This window comes from Maylandia zebra, linkage group LG17, assembly GCF_041146795.1.
Source record: "Maylandia zebra isolate NMK-2024a linkage group LG17, Mzebra_GT3a, whole genome shotgun sequence".
NCBI lineage: Eukaryota > Metazoa > Chordata > Actinopteri > Cichliformes > Cichlidae > Maylandia > Maylandia zebra.
In genome coordinates this window covers 23,913,598-23,927,791 of record NC_135183.1, presented here as the reverse complement: position 1 = coordinate 23,927,791, position 14,194 = coordinate 23,913,598, and positions in this window count along the sequence as shown.

Sequence of the window (14,194 nt, the reverse complement as noted above, 5' to 3'; positions counted from 1 at the left end):
GCAACACCCCGTAACTCACCTCAGAACGTTAGCACGTCGAGCAGTATGCATCACGTGATAGAGCGCCTGTGGCATGCGGGACCTGTCGGTGGTCTGGATAGCATTTGGAGCTTCGCTAGCAACCTGGCATTTCATCTCCGACAAAGTTATCCCGAGAGAAGTAAAGCAAGTGTGTAAGTCCATCTCTGAATGTTTGTAAAGCATTCCTGCGTTAAGCTTAACGAGCGACTGCCTCTCGCTCTCCGGCTGCTACTTCAATCGTGAAACTGCTTAACGATCAGCTGATCGGCTTTTCTGTCGCGAGTCCGTCTCTTGTTTGTTTTTAGCCCACTTTGCACCAGAAAGAGGAAACCAGCGGCTGAACAACAGCAGCACGTTTAAGCTTGATAAGCTGTTGTTAGAATTTATTTAATATTACTTTCTACACCAGGATCTTTTTCTACGTAGCTGACGCTGGTAACTGTGCAGGGGCGGATCTAACAAAGTTTAGCCAGGGGGGCCGATAGGGCATGAACAGGGAAAAGGGGGCACCAAGACATACTTTTCTTTCTTATTCTCATTTAAAATGTCCAGCTTTTAATAAATAATTATCTGACACCCAAAGTTTTAATTTGATGTAAAATGAATAGAAGTCAATTACTGTATATAGTGACTATTAAGTCTAATATATATACCCTAGTAAGCTATAGTACTTTTTACTTTGGGAAGGTACCATCTGTGCAGTCTGCAATTTTTTTGAAGAAAGATGTTGAATCTATTTAATATTTCTTGAAAAATAATTGATTTCTGTGCATTTTTTTTTTCACACTGCATCAAATTAAGGTTGATTATGTCGATTAAGCATCATGAGGTGGAGCGTGAGGGGTGGTTCCCTATTTTTTATTTATTTCTTTTTGTTGTTGCTGGGAGTTGGAACCCTATTAGTTAGGTTGCTTAATATTTACGCTAAGTACTCTTTAAAATACCAGAATAGTGAGGATGGTGTAGGTTTAAGTTTATTAGATTGATCAGTATTGCTGAACTATGAAATATTTTTTTTTGTATACAGGTATAACAGAATAGCTTTAGTGTAGTTGTTGTTTTAAACTTGAGTATGAACTTGCAGACTTGCAAAATGCAGCAAGATATTTAAAAAACAGTTTTGTTGATTAAAAAACACTATATCGGATTCATATCGGTATCGGCAGATATCCAAATTTATGATATCGGTATCGGTATCGGACATAAAAAAGTGGTATCGTGCCATCTCTAGTAGGTACACCTCTGTACTTGGCAATCAGTCTTCAGAAGATGGGTACTCTCTGGTAAGAAGGCATGGGCATGGTGAACAACATGTTCAAACAATGCTCCATTAGTAGTAAGGGCCACAAAGTGTGCCAGCAAATTATCCCCCCCACCATTAAACCACCATCACCAGCCTGAACTACAAGGCATGATGGAGCTGTGGATGCAGATTGTTTAGAGGAAATTCTGACCCTACCATTTGAATGTCACTGCAGAAATGGAGAGTCATCAGACCGAGCAACGCTTTTGATTGTCTCATTTTGTTGAGCCTGTGAGAATTGTAGCTTCAGTGTCCCGTTCTTAGCTGATAGTCTGCTTCAAGGTTGGATGCGCTGTGCAGTCAGAGATGCTCTTCTGCATACCTTGATTTTAATAAGGGGTTATTTGGATAACTATTGCCTTCTTAGGACTGTTTCCCCTCAAAGCATTCCAACCATTGTCCTCTTACCTCTGGCAGAGGACAATAGTTGGACCATCGCTCACTACAAGTTTACTCTTTTTCTGACCATATGGTTGTGTGGGAAAATCCCAGTAGATCAGCAGTTTCTAAAACAGACCAGCTTACCTGGCACCATCAACCACCCTACACTTAAATCCCTTTTCTTCCACATTTTGATGCTCAGTTTGAACATTAGTAGGCTGCCTAAATGCATTGAGTTCCTGTCGTTTGATTGGCTAATTAGATATTCATATTTACCAGCAGTTGAAGCGTAAGTATCTTGTTTTTTGTTTTTGTTTTTTTAGGTTAAACACACTACGTGTACAAGAGCGAGTGCTTTTGTGCAGTTGCTGTTTATTTGTATGGTTAGTCATTTGTTATTTTATGACACTAATGTCTGATACTACGAGGCTGTTTGTTCAGCCATAGCAGGGGTAGTGTCCATCACTGCTGTTGTAATGAGCTCTGAATTGCTTTAATGGCTACTGATGCTGTTTATGGTGTCCTTTCAGTCATAAAAACAATAACCTGTGGGCAATCCAGAAGGCTGAAAGAATTAAGATGATGGAAGTTTTTTCCTTTAAAATATGGCAGTAAAGTGGTCTACTTTACTCGTTTTAGAGACATCAGTTAGAGGTGATGCTGTGTCATATGTGAAGCTCAAACTCATGACCCTGATAGTGTCATGCTCCAGCAACAGTGCTTGCTGTCTGTAAGCTATTTGTAGCAGTCATTCCACAAAGCAGTGGTTTTTCTTTTGAGAGAAGTGGAATTGGTAGGAAGGATTTTGTTTTCTTTGGCGCCTTAAAACAAGCTCATGAAAGCTGTTTGAATGAAAGGTCCAAAGCTCACCCCCATACCTGTGATCTGCTTTGTTCCCATAGACATTTACTGTGACAGTTGGAGCATGTTTTAGTCTGATAAAGCTGTGACCTCACCAAAACATTGGAAGAAAATATGCAACAAAATAAAGTCTATTTTGGTCAGTTAAGGCTAACAAGGAATGACTTGACATTTAGAGATGTGAGCGGAGAAAGTGATATGAGTAGATCTCAGATGTAACAGCGTTCATGATTTTTTTTCATGTTTAGTGCTCCTTTTAATGAAGCTCATAACACGTTTCTATCAGACAAAATAGAGCTTTAATTAGGCAAAAGTCTGACCAAACAGTTGAACATCGTAAATAATTATTAATGAATAAAAAAATCTTCCTCTCAGTGTGGTTTGTGTCTTACATGACTCCTTTATATGTTCAAGGCAAATACACTTTATCTTTGTTATTGCACTTGCAAGTAGTACACCGTGTACCTTGTCAGAAGTGTTACATCAAACACAGCAAGCTCAGTACTTAACAGAAACAACAGTTGCAGCAATTCATTCTCTAGCTGCCACATTTTGCAAGCATTTATACCTTGTTGAGCCTCTGAATGTTGTGTTTGGTGGAAAACAGACCCAAATTCGGGACTCCCAACGTTTTTTGAGTTGGGAGAAGACAAAAAAAGACAAGCTGCAAACTGCAAATCCAAACATTTCCATAAAACGTCAAAAAAAGGAAAAGAAAAAACAATCACAGGAAAAATAAAAGGCAACAAAGACTGAGGGGGAGGACGAGGACATGACTATATGAACACATGAGGGTAATCAGGAAGGTGGAAACATGTAGGTAACAAGACACAACTGAAGAAAATCAAGACAAGAGATGAGCAGGGAAGTAAAACTAATCCCTAGCTCAATAGGTAGAGTGGTCGCCCCCATGATCGCAAGGTTGGGGGTTTGAATCCACTGAACGGCTTCCCTGAGATACCCCTGAGCAAGGTACCGTCCCTACACACTGCTTCCCAAGTGCTGGATTGGTGGATGCCCACTGCTTCACTGAGTGAATGGGTTAAATGCAGAGGAGTAATTTCCCTACAAAGATTGATAAAGTATACATTACATTACATTAAAAAGGCAAATGACCACCAAAGTAAAACAGGAAGTGGGAAACAACAATTAAACTGATAATAACAGAGTCCACAACTGATAGTGTTCCACTGTGTTTATCTATCCAGGTATGCTTTGGGATCATTGTTATGATCTTTACGAAGTTCTTGCAAATCTGATACTTTCCAGATGGTATTTCATGGTGGATCAAAATCTGATGGTACTTTTTGTGTTCATAACTCATCAGTTTTAATAAGACCCCTAACAGCTGGCATGCAGCTCCAAACCATGGCAGAGCCTCCACCCTGTTTTACAGATGACTGTAGACAGTCACTGTTGTAGCTCTCTCCTGAACTCATCCTGACAATGAAAAAGACATTTCAAGAAATCACAAGGTCTTGCTCTTTAGAAGCAAAATAAAAAGACCTGAGGGGTGGCTTGAGACCTTTGCACAGTACTATAGACAACAATCACTTGATCTCAGTGCATGAGATGCTAACGAGCAAAGAGTGCTCCGTCCAGAAACAACTATCCAGATCTGCTATCACAACATTAAAGCTCTACCTGCAAAAAGAAAGAAAGTATGAACAACTATGGGCTTCTCCCCATACTTGTTCCCAGAGAAGAAACACACAGCAAAACCCTTTTTTCCTGCAAAGATTCTGAACAGTTCTGATGCATTTTGAGTGGCTTTGTGCTCAAATTTAAACTGGATTATAAAAGAAAGATCTTCTCTGTGTCCAGCAAAAAGTCAACACATAACATTTGAGGTCCAACACTGCTCATAGTTTCCATGAAAGCAAATGACGGTTAGGGTATTTTCACAGCGGGCAGTATTTCAGATTAGCAAGAAGTTAACATTTACCCTTTTAGTCATCTACTGTTGTGGCAGAAAACTTCTGAGACTTCAACACTTTGCTCCCTGTGTGCTTTCGTATTTAAACAGCTCAGAGTCTTCTCATTTCACAAATATATTGAGCATGGAGGCGCCGCTCTCAAGGGTGTGTAAACATAAGAAAATAATCCCCGTCATGTTGCCGGGACTTTAAATCTGCCAAATGGTGCTCACGGGCAAGACTTCACAGCTTCAACGGCTTCAAGTGTTGTGAGAATAATTAACACAAAACAAGCTTTTTACGAGCATGCTGCAGGGGAGACCAGGGTGTCATTAAATTGTTCTGTAACAAATTGATCCGGCCTCACTGATCGCACTCTCATAACTGTGGCGGTAAGATCACTCAGGAAAAAATTAAAAGTCCCTGCAAGCAGGAGCATCATCAGACTCCATCCACACAACTTAAAAAAAACAGAGAGCTACACAACTCTTGAGACATAAATACTTTGCAAGTGTTTTTGATTATTGTCTTTCCCACAATCAGAGCACTTGACATTCACAGAAGACTCATATTCTGTGCTTACGCATTCGGATTTCTAATGATGATCTGTCTCTAAAATAATCAATTTGGGCTGTATCTTTGTGTTGTGCTGTCTGTGTTTTGTTTTAGGCCTCAGCGCAGCGTGCTGGAAGCCACCCATGTCCCTACTCATGAATGTTAATGATTAAATCATTTCTCACTTGCAGACTCTCTTAATGTCAGCCAATGTAACAGACCATGTTCTAAAAGCTTGTCTGTCGCCACAAGACTCCTCTGCCTCCAAAGCCAGAGACGGTGAACCGGTTTCCCTTTAATTCGATATAAGTTTGTTTGTTAGTGCCAAAAGTCCGCCTTCTTATCTTACAAAACCTGAAACAAACGTGGAGAGACTCCACTGTACTCCGGGCTTGTTTGTAGGCTAGAGGAGTGGAACATTTTGTACCTTATGTCAAGGATAAAGACACTCTCACACTGCTGTGTTGGTGGCCATTTTGCTGACATTTACCATGACATTTGACATTCTCAGACTCTGTCGCCTTGCAATTCAACACAATGTAACAACCAAAGATTAGAAATTACCATAACAGTCACAAAACACAAATTTTTCCCTGCTGGAAACCGCACTGTGTGAAATTTTTTTAAAGATTTGATCTTTTTTTACATTTAAGAGCTTGGCCACAGTGAAAACACCGTTCCTAACAATGTGACATTACATGCTAATTCATGTTTTGTATTGCTGACTTGCACTTGTTTCCTAATCTCATTTTGTAACCTGTTATTTGCTGATATGTAATAACTCTATGAATGAGTTATACAGCTGCTGTATGAGCTGCTGTAACTTCTGTAGTTCTGACTTTTACACATCTAAAATAATATTGCTGAACAAAATTAAGTGCTATGCTGAATGAACATGTGGCACAGAGAGGAACGGTATGTCTGAGCAAGATAATCTGCCCTCCCAGGGGTTAATTATGCAAGAAAATGTACAAGTACTTTAATGTAATCCATCATCTATCCACAGAAACACGATGCCTTCAAAGCCTTCGATACAGACTACAAAAGTTTTAGAGAACTAATAAATACATAAGCCACGAAGAACAGCCATCAAATAAAAAACTTCTGTTATTTCAGAAAAAGTCTCCAGAAGAAGAAGGCACACTCATAAAGCCTTTTCACTGCTGCACAAGCATAATGACAATTTCCAGAGGAATTATCCACGAGTGAACAACAGCACAGATTGTTTGAAAATAGACCTCTCGGTAGCAAAAGCCCTTTAGTGTGATGTTTTACAGCTACAAAAAGACGGCGGTCTCAGGTGGTGTTCCCATCTTGTGAAAAACCAACATGTACTCCAGATCAAATGACAAAATATGTCATTTATAATTGCCCTGCGGAGATGTAAGTGTTTTCTGAGCTGATGCTGCTGGCAGGATGCCATCACTTGTCAGCACCTAAGAGAACTGCTAGAAATCATCTGTGTAAAACAAAAGTATCTGATCGGACACAGCTATGGCTGGAGTCTGGTTACTGCTGGGCGCAGAAACAACCTCCTCTGGGTTTAGGTCAAGTAAAGTACAATACACTCCTCCTGTCACTTTATCAGGTCTACCTATTTAACAGCATTAAAGCTAATAACTAATCAGCCAGTCAAATGGGAGGAACTCAGTACATGTAGGCATGGTTAGGATGACCTGCTGAAGTTCCAACTGAGAATAAGAATGAGGACGAAAGGTGATTGAAGTGACTTTGAAGGTGGCATGGCTGTTGGTGCCAGGTGGCCTCTGAGTCTCTGAGAAAATGCTCATCTACTTTCCGGCACAAATATCTCTGGTTTACAGAGAATGTTCAAAAACAAAAAAAATGAGAATATGCATTGGGCCACAACTCTCTGGGAGAAAAAAAGTAACTTCAGCAATGCTATGGTTAATATTAATATAGTACAACTGCTCCTCTTCAGATATTATTCTCCTGCTAGGTTAAAATTATTATCTAGAAATCAACACTGACAGTGTCTAACTCTTTAACAATTTAAAAAGCCTTCAACCTTTTCATAACACCTGCACTGATCAGCAGCCTTAGTCCCTTAAATGGAAACAAATGGATTTGCTGGACATTTAACTATTTTGTTTTTTGTTTTTTCCTCCAGGGAAGGTCTTATGCCACCAGGCTGTGCTTTTATTTATGAGTGCAGCCATTAGCTGAAAGCTTCTGATTAAAGACAGTGGATAAATTAATAAGGTGTGTTCCTGAATGCATTTGTGTAATAAAAATCACACAGCAAAGAATATTTGCCTGGTGTAAAACACAGCTTTCAGTAATACATTGTTATTTTTAAAAAAAAAGAAAGATGCATGAGTCTAATGAGTCACACGCCAATCAAGCATGTTACTGTACTGCTGGAGACCACAGTTCATAGACTTATAACGTGAGTCACACATCTTTCTCTAACGTTACAGGATTTTGTGTAGTTGCAGATCAGAAAATATCAAAATTAATGTTTTTTAACAATCGCATAATTTGACCTGTTATTGTGTGACCAGATCACAACAAAGTAAATGTGATGGAAACAATATGTTTTGTGGGCCTCTGTGGGAAAGAGCTAAGAGGAAGTGTGAAAAGTCTGTATCTCAAATAAAAACACACACACACACACAAATTAGGTGCTAATCATACAGAAAATATACATTATCAAATTGCTCCCTTGCTAAGAAAAAACAAATAACATAAATGCATTACATTTTTATTCTGTTTTTTCTGCAAAGGTTCAGGCAAGTCCTGAGGAGTCAGCTGAATGGGAAGAACAACATCTGTGCCATTAAACACCTACGCCCTGCTGGTGATCAGGTACCCTGCTGGGATATTAAGCTGCCTAAAGGAGGAGATAGAAACCACTGACATCAGGCAAGATATGCATGGAGGATTTCACCCTAAATCCAGCACCGTGAGACTGTACACTAAGCAAAATGCAGGAGGCTCAAGACCAGTGAGTGTCAGAACCACTGTACAGGATGAGGCAGCAGAGGTCCATGAGTACATCATGAAGATGGCCACAGCTGACCACATGTTTGGTGAATACCTCAGGCAGAAGAAGCCCGAAAAAGTGAGGAGCAAGGAGAAGAGCCATCACGGAAGGACAGGTCCCAGAAGTCATACCAGTGTTTGGGCAAAGTTGGACTGAAAGACAGCACAGAGGCACTAATCATGGAGGCACATGAACAAGCTCTGAGCACAAGGTCCATAGAGGCTGGGGTCTACCACACCAGACAAGACTCCAGGTGCAGGCTGTGTAAAGATGCCCCTGAGACAATGCAGCACATAACAGGAGGATGCAAGATGCTAGCAGGAAGGGCATACATGGAACTCCATGGCCAAGTGGTGTAACCAACCATGAATGACAGCAACATCAGGAAGAAGGAACACGAGAAGCTGGAGAAGTACCAAGAGCTCCGAGAAGAACTTGAGAAGATATGGAGGGTGAAGGCAGCAGTGGTAATCGAAGTGCTAGGTCCAGTGACCCCCAAGCTAGGGGAGGTGAGGAACAGCATCGGAGATCTCTGTCCAGAAGAGCGTAGCCCTAAGAACAGCTAAGATACTGTGCAGGACTTTCAAGCTCCTAGGTCTTTGGTAGAGGACCCGAGCTTGAAGGATAGACCGCCTACAGGGACGAGATAAATTGATAGATATTAGATTAGTTGCTAAAGCCTTTGGACCACTACTCTTACAACACCCAACACCATTAGATGTGACCATTTCATTTCATCAGATTCCTTAAAATGTAACATTTTATTTTTAAATAAATAAAACAAAAAAAGTACAAAATTACATGGAAACTTTTATTCCTATAGTAACAAACTTTAAATGTTATGGTTTCCTGCGGGACCCTGTGTCTCACCTTTCACTGTACCAACTCACTTAACAGTTCTTGGAAGTGCCTCTGCCAGAGACAAGGACATTTATTCACTAATCATTAATATTTTGTTTCTAAAAAAACCCTCACACTCCTATGTGCTGTTAAAAAAAATTTTCTCAGCAAGCTCTGTGCTCCTTTCAGGGGTTGAGAAAAACACATTGCTCAATGTTAGAGAAGGATTTGCTCGCCTTTGTCCTCTCCAAAACACTCTTACACTCTTATATACAATATAAGAAATATATTTTATATATGCAGTCACATTAAATGTTCCTTTACTTTCTATTTTGTCCAGTAGTCATTTTCTTGTGTGTGTGTTTAGTAAGCTGCAAAGTGCTGAAAGGCATAGAACAAAGTACTGTGTGAATGGGTGAATGAAGCTTGTAGTAAAAAGTGCTTTGGGGCCTCATTTAAAGGACAAAGCAGTGTGTAAGTACCAGTCCATTTACCATGTGGACTTTTGCACACAAGATCCAATCAAAATGACGGACGCTGTATGAACACACAGGACTAAGGGTATAAAAATGCTGTGCAGTCCCTCATTAGCAGCCTGTTATGGCGTTATGAGGTCTTTTTGCTCTTAAGTTGTTTAAGTGTTAAGTTGTAAAAAACAATAAAACCATAACATTCATTCTTACGACTCATATTTTCTCCTAGCCAACCTTGTTTTGACAGAATCGAGCGCAGATGGAATTATAATGTAAATCACCTTTGATAAGATATCTAAAACTTGAAGAGGCACAGTCTGCGTTCTCTCTCTCTTTTCCTGCTCCTGTCTTTGTGTTTGAGAGCCTAATGCAAATGCCAATGAGGGGAAATGATGTGCGCAGTGATTACTTTTGTGTTTTCAAGTTAGCACTGACATAATCACGCACTAACCCTTCATCATCCAGTGTTCCCTCTTTTCTGTGTACCAATTAGTTACCAACAAGTGCCTTTGAAATGCAGTTTAAAGCACAGCTGATTTTCCATCTATACGCCAGTGTCCCAGCAGGCTTAGCTGCAGAACAAATACTGATTATTTCTCTCCACAATGCTACACTAGACATAAACTGAAAGACAAAGACAATCTCGCAGACAGTTTACTGATGTTGTGTGCGCTGTTGTCTTGGAGACAGCCCCTTTGGTATTTACATCCCTGATGTCAGAAGATTTGCGGTTGGAAATGGGAAATGAATGGAGGCAATAGATGGCCTTATTTTATTGAATACACAAAAGCTTATGGCAAAGGATTGCTTAAAAAATTTGGCACTTACTATGGGGCACTGTCCAGTGTAATGATTACACTAAAGGCCACGTAATTGCTGGCTGTATGCATGCGGTTTATATCAATTTAATGATACCGAATCGAATCGGCTTAGACAACTGCAGCTCAGTGCAGCAGCTGATTATTTTGCCCTCCTGTTGGTTAATTCCGTTATAGAGGTCTGCCAAACAGCTTTCTGCTCTGGGCACGATGCTCAAACATCTGATACATCTCTCTTATGGGGGAGTGGAGACCATTTTTAACAGGGAATGTTTTTCTACAATCAGCAACAAGTTTGAGTGGAAAGGAGTGACGACTCTCTCGAAATCATCTGGTATTTCAAGCTGTGACGGGGGGAAAAAAAGACTCTCAAACAGCCACACTAACAGCTCTGTGAGGCCTTGATGCTCAGTATGAAGAGAGCCAATCTGATGTCCAGATAATCCAAAGAGATGGATGAATTTTATTGAACATTTAATCTGATGCGGCTGCTCAAAAAGACCTTTAAATAGCATTCAAAGGAAAAAAATTATGATTGGTTCAGGACCTCGAAGCTTCGATCAGTTGATAGTTTTACGCTTCCATCTGGCAAATTTAAACTATGTCTTTCAATTTCGATTGCTTAAGCCTGCCAACAGTTACAGCTGCACCTGCAAGCTGCTTTGCAACCCATACTGTCTTTTGATCCATGTTGCATGTCAATTGAGGTGGTAATATAACTTCTATATATAAAATATATCTGTGCCAGATATTTGTTAGCAGGAGGTCCAACCTGGTACTAGCAAAGAGTACCTAATAAAGTGGCTCGTGAGTGCATAGTAATAATGAATCAGCAGCTGTTTTGCTGGAGGTATCACTTCAAAGAATCAAATTAAATAAAACTGAATTAATTTGAATTTCTAAAACACATGAACACAAGTGATGACCTGTTTATATAGTAAGGTTTACAGAACTTGACACAGTAGCACTCAATCAAGTATCCTTTTTGCAATTTTTTAATGTTTACATCCATTTACGTATATATATCAGCTTAAATGAATGAAGATACTATATTATACACTATATGGGCAAAAATATCAGCCCTCCTAGATGTTCCACTACCAACTCTAAGCAGTATAATTGCAAAGTGGAAGCTTTAGGAACCACAGCAACTCAGTGATGAAGTGGCAGATCACATAAATGTACAGTGTGTAATGGAGTGCTGATGAGCATAGTTGTCAACATAAACTATAGAACTTCAAACCTCCTCTTGCATTAACGTCAGCACAAAGACTCTGCACGTCAAGGGAGCTTCAAGGCATGAGTTTCCATAGCCGAGCATCTCCTGTAGGTGTAATGTGTAGGTGGCCCTGCACTTTTGCCCATATGTTGTATGTAATCATTTTCTCCGTTCACTAGTTTAAATTACATGCTATAATGGAACATACATATAAAGAAAGGGGGCTGCTTCAGATGTGTGTCATGTTTACACATTTTCAACTTTTCACGTGTCATATTATGTTGCAATGCACATAAAAGAAAATGGTTAGGATGAGGCCTGAGGTGTCATTAGTTGTCACCGTATGGGAAGGGAAAAAGCTGATAAAATTGTTGCCTTTTCATGTCACCGGGCTGGGTTAAAACGTTCAGTGTTCCTTTTCTCATTTGTAAAGATATTAAATCCCGAACTTGAATTTCCTCTCAGTCCTGTATATATGACATGTCTTAATTATCACATGGCTCTGGCTGGATGGTGAAGAGGTTTGGAATCTCTTTCCTGTTCTGGTTCATTTCCTTTGTTGATACCATCCCTTCAGGACAGCTACACCATAGTAACCATGGCTCCAAATTTCTAAATCACCCTCAGCTGTATTTGTCACTCTTTCATCACATCTGTTATTCTTCACTTCTTTCCACTGCAATTTCCCTTGGCTACAGTCTTGTGCCCCCCACTGGCATGTGAATACAGGCTGCAACCTTGACTTTGCAGTGCTTTTGATGAAGATCCTTGAACATTTTCACTATTTGAATGACATGTAAATTTTATTCTGTGCCCTTTTTTTTCTCCAACAACCTGCGGATGAGAAAAGTGCATTTAATGGTAATTTTTCTTCATACACATGCACAACAAATAAGTAAATTAAAGACTAATAACTGAGTAACTGGTCGCACTGGTAAAATCACAGAACACCGCTTTTTCAATAGGTAATCTGCAATTTGAGAGTGTGTTAAAATAAATTGTAAAGAGAATAATCGGTTAGATGGTAACACTTTCTAATAAGAGTACAATTATATACTCAAGTAGCGCCAAACTAATGCATGACTCGTGCTAAAGTATGATTTAATGATTTCCTGTTGCTTACCATTAGCATATAAAAAAAGTCTCCATATCTATTTGTGAATGTTTCACACCTCAAAGGTCATCAGTTATGAGACATTAATTTACACTCAATTCACACAAGTTGGTAAGCAACAACAGTATGTATTTGTCAAAGACTGTATATAAAAGATGGATGGGTGTGGCTACCATGACATCATTAATTGGGTTTCTTGGCTTCCTTGCATTTTGAAGCCTCATTTTTAGGGTTTGAGCCACTGCCATGTTGCTCCATATTGTTGTTGTTTTTTTGGGGGGGGGGGGGGGGTTTAAGTAAAAAGACACAGCTCACCTTAAATTAATCTCGATCAGCCATTCCAGAAGCCAATAAAGCTGCAGCCCCCTTAAAAACCAGAAAGACCCCACAGGGCCCTACCAAATCATAAATCTTCACTCTAATCAAAATACGATGGAAAGTCATGTGTTTTCTTGACAATTTTATTCAAAAAACACAGAAATTACAGGCTGTTGGCTATGAATTGCAGATGCTACCCAGTCATATTCAAAGTGGTAAAGCCAACCTGTGACCCGCCTGCCACAGCAACACAAACTTCAATACAAGAGCAATACATTTAGGTTGGAGTAATGAGTAATATCAAAAATGAACCACCTCCTATTGCCAGTTTTAATGATTTTTTTTATATAAATCCAGTGAGGAAGTTCAAAAATGAATTTCTCTTATTACATCGGCCCACCTGCAGTACCTTTGTGTCCCCAAATACCTTCTAGAGCATTTCTATGCCATGAAAAATGCTCTAAAAGGAACTACAGCACAAACATAGTCAAGAGGTCCATTTCAGTGTGATTAATTAGTGGAGATGAGGCCGAGAGACAGACAGCTATCAGCCACGATTGCCCGTGTCAGCACACATACCAGTCAAATTGATAAATTAAACTTTAAGCTTTGATGGTGCATGTTGTACTTGGCTGTAAACATGCTGCAACATGGATGTAGATGGAGTTTAATTCACCTTTAGAGCCAGCCTCATGTGGCCATTAGAGGAACTGCAACATATGGGACTTCTGCAGCTTCAGTTTTAGGGCAGATGAATGTATGTTTTTATAGAAGAGTCATGTTTTTAATCAAATTCAAGATATACACAGTAACATAAATAAACTGGGATGTTGAGAAGCTAACATGCTCACGTGTCAGTCCACATTTGAGGTAACAGTGAATCATTTTTTAATGGATGATCTAAATTTGCACTTCACATTTGTTAATGGCTAGAAAATTAATGACACATCTTAGATTAATCATCATCATGATGAGTCAATCATTACTTAAGCATTACTGAGTATATGATATTGAATGGTTCATAGAAAATAACAATAACAACAACAACAACAACAACAACAATAATAATAATAATAATAATAATAATAATAATAATAATAATAACAATAATAATAATAATACTAATTAGAATGATTTTACAAGAAATTTAGGTTTTGAAATTAGTCAGTAGTTTAAAAAAAACATCACAGGTCAAGTGATTCTCAGTAAATTGGAATAACCATAAGAACGCAAACTGGCTTTGGTGACACACACTTTCAAAAAATATGAATTTGATGACTGACTGGAAAAACTTTTCTGACCTTCTAATCTGTGCAAATATTCATATAAATATATAACAAAACACAAATTTTCTGTAGGTATGGGGCA